General features: G+C 45.8%; 1 pseudogene; it reads left to right on the top strand.

The window, feature by feature from the left end:
- The first annotated feature begins 279 nt into the window (after positions 1-279).
- Positions 280-5,195, top strand: part of LOC124016969 — a 100,177-nt pseudogene continuing 95,261 nt past the window's right edge.

The following is a 5,195-nucleotide window of genomic DNA, read 5'->3' as shown; positions in this document are numbered from 1 at the left end:
TGGACTACAGTGACATTTGGAACGCACCCAATGATTCTTAATCAGATGTAGATTAAATTGGGCTCCTGGGGTGATTTTTGACTAAGTGTTCTGTCGAAAAAGGGAAGTTGCTGTAGATGTGTGTGTTTTTGCATCTCTGTGTGTGCTTGTGTGTCTGTGTAGCAATTTATGAGTGCGTGCATGCGACCATAATGGAGTGTGTATGTGTCCACTGTATGTATATACACACACATTCGTGAGTAACCCCCGGTCTGCGTTCATCCTCTCCTCTCTCTGTAGACCTGTAGCTGTGGCCGAGGGGCATTCTGTATCCACGTCCTATTCGTCATGCTCAGAGTCTTCCAGCTGGAGCCCTCAGACCCCCTGCTCTGGAGGAAAAGCCTCAAAAACTTTGAGGTAACCTTCCAGCAACCAACCCACATGCCCTCTAACCAATCTGTATAATTCCCCTTATCCACCATAGTGCTTGAACTGTGCTGGACAGGACAATGTGGAAAGCCAATATCCGTGCCAGCACAGTATGGTTTGGGTCAGCACAATAGTGTGAAAGGGGTATACATGTTTTCATGGATAACATGAAAACAGCCTAACCAGCTCTGGCCAATGATTTGTTTACCTATGGATAACATGAAAACAGCCTAACCAGCTCTGGCCAATGATTTGTTTACCTATGGATAACATGAAAACAGTCTAACCAGCTCTGGCCAATGATTTGTTTACCTATGGATAACATGAAAACAGCCTAACCAGCTCTGGCCAATGATTTGTTTACCTATGGATAACATGAAAACAGCCTAACCAGCTCTGGCCAATGATTTGTTTACCTATGGATAACATGAAAACAGCCTAACCAGCTCTGGCCAATGATTTGTTTACCTATGGATAACATGAAAACAGTCTAACCAGCTCTGGCCAATTATTTGTTTACCTATGGATAACATGAAAACAGTCTAACCAGCTCTGGCCAATGATTTGTTTACCTATGGATAACATGAAAACAGTCTAACCAGCTCTGGCCAATGATTTGTTTACCTATGGATAACATGAAAACAGTCTAACCAGCTCTGGCCAATGATTTGTTTACCTATGGATAACATGAAAACAGTCTAACCAGCTCTGGCCAATGATTTGTTTACCTATGGATAACATGAAAACAGCCTAACCAGCTCTGGCCAATGATTTGTTTACCTATGGATAACATGAAAACAGCCTAACCAGCTCTGGCCAATGATTTGTTTACCTATGGATAACATGAAAACAGCCTAACCAGCTCTGGCCAATGATTTGTTTACCTATGGATAACATGAAAACAGCCTAACCAGCTCTGGCCAATGATTTGTTTACCTATGGATAACATGAAAACAGCCTAACCAGCTCTGGCCAATGATTTGTTTACCTATGGATAACATGAAAACAGCCTAACCAGCTCTGGCCAATGATTTGTTTACCTATGGATAACATGAAAACAGCCTAACCAGCTCTGGCCAATGATTTGTTTACCTATGGATAACATGAAAACAGTCTAACCAGCTCTGGCCAATGATTTGTTTACCTATGGATAACATGAAAACAGTCTAACCAGCTCTGCTGGCAACAATATCATTACTCTTCATGATACTTCATGATGGTTAAGATTGACCTCTATGGTAAACTGGCTCTGGGGTGAAGTTTCCCCTAGGGACAGATCTAGGATCATCTTCCTCTGCCCCAATCCTAGCCTTAATCACAAGTGGGGAAAATGCTAAACTGACCCAAGATCAGCATCTAACTGTATCATTGTCTCCACGTCGTCCAGGTGGAGAGCTTGTTCCAGAAGTATCACAATCGCCGCAGCTCGCGCATCAAGGCGCCATCGCGCAACACCATCCAGAAGTTTGTGTTGCGCATGTCTAACTCCCACACGTTCTGTCCATCCAGCACCTCCAGCGCCTCCAGCAACGAGAGCAGGTAGTGTAGACACACACACGCACATGAACAGTCAATCGCACACAGATACACCAGGTTTAGACGTTGTACTGTAAAACCTATTTTGCCAGAAGGTCCTTGAATACGTCCAATTTGTATTTTGATAGATGTTTTGATAGATGTTTAGATTTTTACATTAACACTGATTCTTTGGAACCAAAAATGTTACTGGCTCATTTTTCCTTTATTTGTATCTTTCCTTTCTTTTTCCGTCTTTCTGTCTCTTAATGTTTCTCTCCCCTGTACCTCTCTCTCGTGCTCTCTCTCCCTTTGTCCCTATCTCCCATGTCTTTCTGTCTCTTAATGTTTCTCTCCCCTGTACCTCTCTCTCTCTCCCTTTGTCCCTATCTCCCATGTCTTTCTGTCTCTTAATGTTTCTCTCCCCTGTACCTCTCTCTCTCGTGCTCTCTCTCTCTCCCTTTGTCCCCATCTCCCATGTCTTTCTGTCTCTTAATGTTTCTCTCCCCTGTACCTCTCTCCCCTGTACCTCTCTCTCTCTCTCTCTCTCTCTCTCTCCCTTTGTCCCTATCTCCCATGTCTTTCTGCATCTTAATGTTTCTCTCCCCTGTACCTCTCTCTCTCTCTCTCCCTTTGTCCCTATCTCCCATGTCTTTCTGTCTCTTAATGTTTCTCTCCCCTGTACCTCTCTCCCCTGTACCTCTCTCTTTTTCTCTCTCCCTTTGTCCCTATCTCCCATGTCTTTCTGTCTCTTAATGTTTCTCTCCCCTGTACCTCTCTCTCTCTCTCTCTCTCTCTCTCTCTCTCTCTCTCTCTCTCTCTCTCTCCTTTGTCCCTATCTCCCATGTCTTTCTGTCTCTTAATGTTTCTCTCCCCTGTACCTCTCTCTCTCGTGCTCTCTCTCTCTCCCTTTGTCCCTATCTCCCATGTCTTTCTGTCTCTTAATGTTTCTCTCCCCTGTACCTCTCTCTCGTGCTCTCTCTCCCTTTGTCCCTATCTCCCATGTCTTTCTGTCTCTTAATGTTTCTCTCCCCTGTACCTCTCTCTCTCTCTCTCTCTCTCTCTCTCTCTCCTCTCTCTCTCTCTCTCTCTCTCTTCTCTCCCTTTGTCCCTATCTCCCATGTCTTTCTGTCTCTTAATGTTTCTCTCCCCTGTACCTCTCTCTCGCGCTCTCTCTCCCTTTGTCCCTATCTCCCATGTCTTTCTGTCTCTTAATGTTTCTCTCCCCTGTACCCCTCTCTCTCTCTCTCTCTCTCTCTCTCCTTTGTCCCTATCTCCCATGTCTTTCTGTCTCTTAATGTTTCTCTCCCCTGTACCTCTCTCTCGTGCTCTCTCTCTCTCCTTTGTCCCTCTCTCCCATGTCTTTCTGTCTCTTAATGTTTCTCTCCCCTGTACCTCTCTCTCTCTCTCTCGTCCCTATCTCTCTTTCTGTCTCTTTGTCCCTATCTCCCATGTCTTTCTGTCTCTTAATGTTTCTCTCCCTGTACCTCTCTCCCCTGTACCTCTCTCTCTCTCTGTCCTCTCTCTCTCTCTGTCTCTTCTCTCTCTTAATGTCTCTCTCTCTCTCTGTCTCTCTCTCTCTCTCCCTTTGTCCCTATCTCCCATGTCTTTCTGTCTCTTAATGTTTCTCTCCCCTGTACCTCTCTCTCTCTCTCTCTCTCTCCCTTTGTCCCTATCTCCCATGTCTTTCTGTCTCTTAATGTTTCTCTCCCTGTACCTCTCTCCGTACCTGTCCTCTCTCTCTCTCTCTCTCTCTCTCTCTCTCTTTGTCCCTATCTCCCATGTCTTTCTGCATCTTAATGTTTCTCTCCCCTGTACCTCTCTCTCTCTCTCCTCCCTTTGTCCCTATCTCCCATGTCTTTCTGTCTCTTAATGTTTCTCTCCCCTGTTCTCTCTCCTCTCCTCTCTCTCTCTCTCTCTCTCTCTCTCTCTCTCTCTCTCTCTCTCTCTCTCTCTCTCTCTCTCTCTCCCTTGTCCCTATCTCCCATGTCTTTCTGTCTCTTAATGTTTCTCTCCCCTGTACCTCTCTCTCTCTCTCTCCCTTTGTCCCTATCTCCCATGTCTTTCTGTCTCTTAATGTTTCTCTCCCCTGTACCTCTCTCCCCTGTACCTCTCTCTCTCTTTCTCTCTCTCTCCCTTTGTCCCTATCTCCCATGTCTTTCTGTCTCTTAATGTTTCTCTCCCTGTACCTCTCTCTCTCTCTCTCTCTCTCTCTCTCTCCTTTCTCTCTCCTTTGTCCCTATCTCCCATGTCTTTCTGTCTCTTAATGTTTCTCTCCCCTGTACCTCTCTCTCTCTCTCTCTCTCTCCCTTTGTCCCTATCTCCCATGTCTTTCTGTCTCTTAATGTTTCTCTCCCCTGTCTCTCTCTCTCTCTCTCTCTCTCTCTCTCTCTCTCTCTCTCTCTCTCTCTCTCTCTCTCTCTCTCTCTTTGTCCCTATCTCCCATGTCTTTCTGTCTCTTAATGTTTCTCTCCCTGTACCTCTCTCTCTCTGCTCTCTCTCTCTTTTGTCCCTATCTCCCATGTCTTTCTGTCTCTTAATGTTTCTCTCCCCTGTACCTCTCTCCCCTGTACCTCTCTCTCTCTCTCTCTCTCCCCTTTGTCCCTATCTCCCATGTCTTTCTGCATCTTAATGTTTCTCTCCCCTGTACCTCTCTCTCTCTCTCTCTCTCTCTCCCCTTTGTCCCTATCTCCCATGTCTTTCTGTCTCTTAATGTTTCTCTCCCCTGTACCTCTCTCCCTGTACCTCTCTCTTTTTCTCTCTCCCCTTTGTCCCTATCTCCCATGTCTTTCTGTCTCTTAATGTTTCTCTTAATGTTTCTCTCCCCTGTACCTTTCTCCCCTGTACCTCTCTCTCTCTCTCTCTCTCCCTTTGTCCCTATCTCCCATGTCTTTCTGTCTCTTAATGTTTCTCTCCCCTGTCTCCTCTCTCTCTCTCTCTCTCTCTCTCTCTCTCTCTCTCCCATCTCTTTCTGTCTCTTAATGTCCCTTCTCTCCCCCTGTCTCCCATGTCTTTCTGTCTCTTAATGTTTCTCTCCCCTGTACCTCTCTCTCTCTGCTCTCTCTCTCTCCTTTGTCCCTATCTCCCATGTCTTTCTGTCTCTTAATGTTTCTCTCCCCTGTACCTCTCTCTCTCTCTCTCTCTCTCTCTCTCTCTCTCTCTCTCTCTCTCTCTCTCTCTCTCTCTCTCTCTCTCTCTCTCTCTCTCTCTCTCTCTGTCTCTCTCTCTCCTCTCTCTCTCTCTCCCTTTGTCCCTATCTCCCATGTCTTTCT

Source organism: Oncorhynchus gorbuscha, unplaced genomic scaffold, assembly GCF_021184085.1.
Source record: "Oncorhynchus gorbuscha isolate QuinsamMale2020 ecotype Even-year unplaced genomic scaffold, OgorEven_v1.0 Un_scaffold_1317, whole genome shotgun sequence".
Classification (NCBI taxonomy): Eukaryota; Metazoa; Chordata; class Actinopteri; order Salmoniformes; family Salmonidae; genus Oncorhynchus; species Oncorhynchus gorbuscha.
The sequence above is the reverse complement of the archived record's forward strand: the minus strand, read 5'-3'. Positions and strand labels throughout refer to the sequence as shown.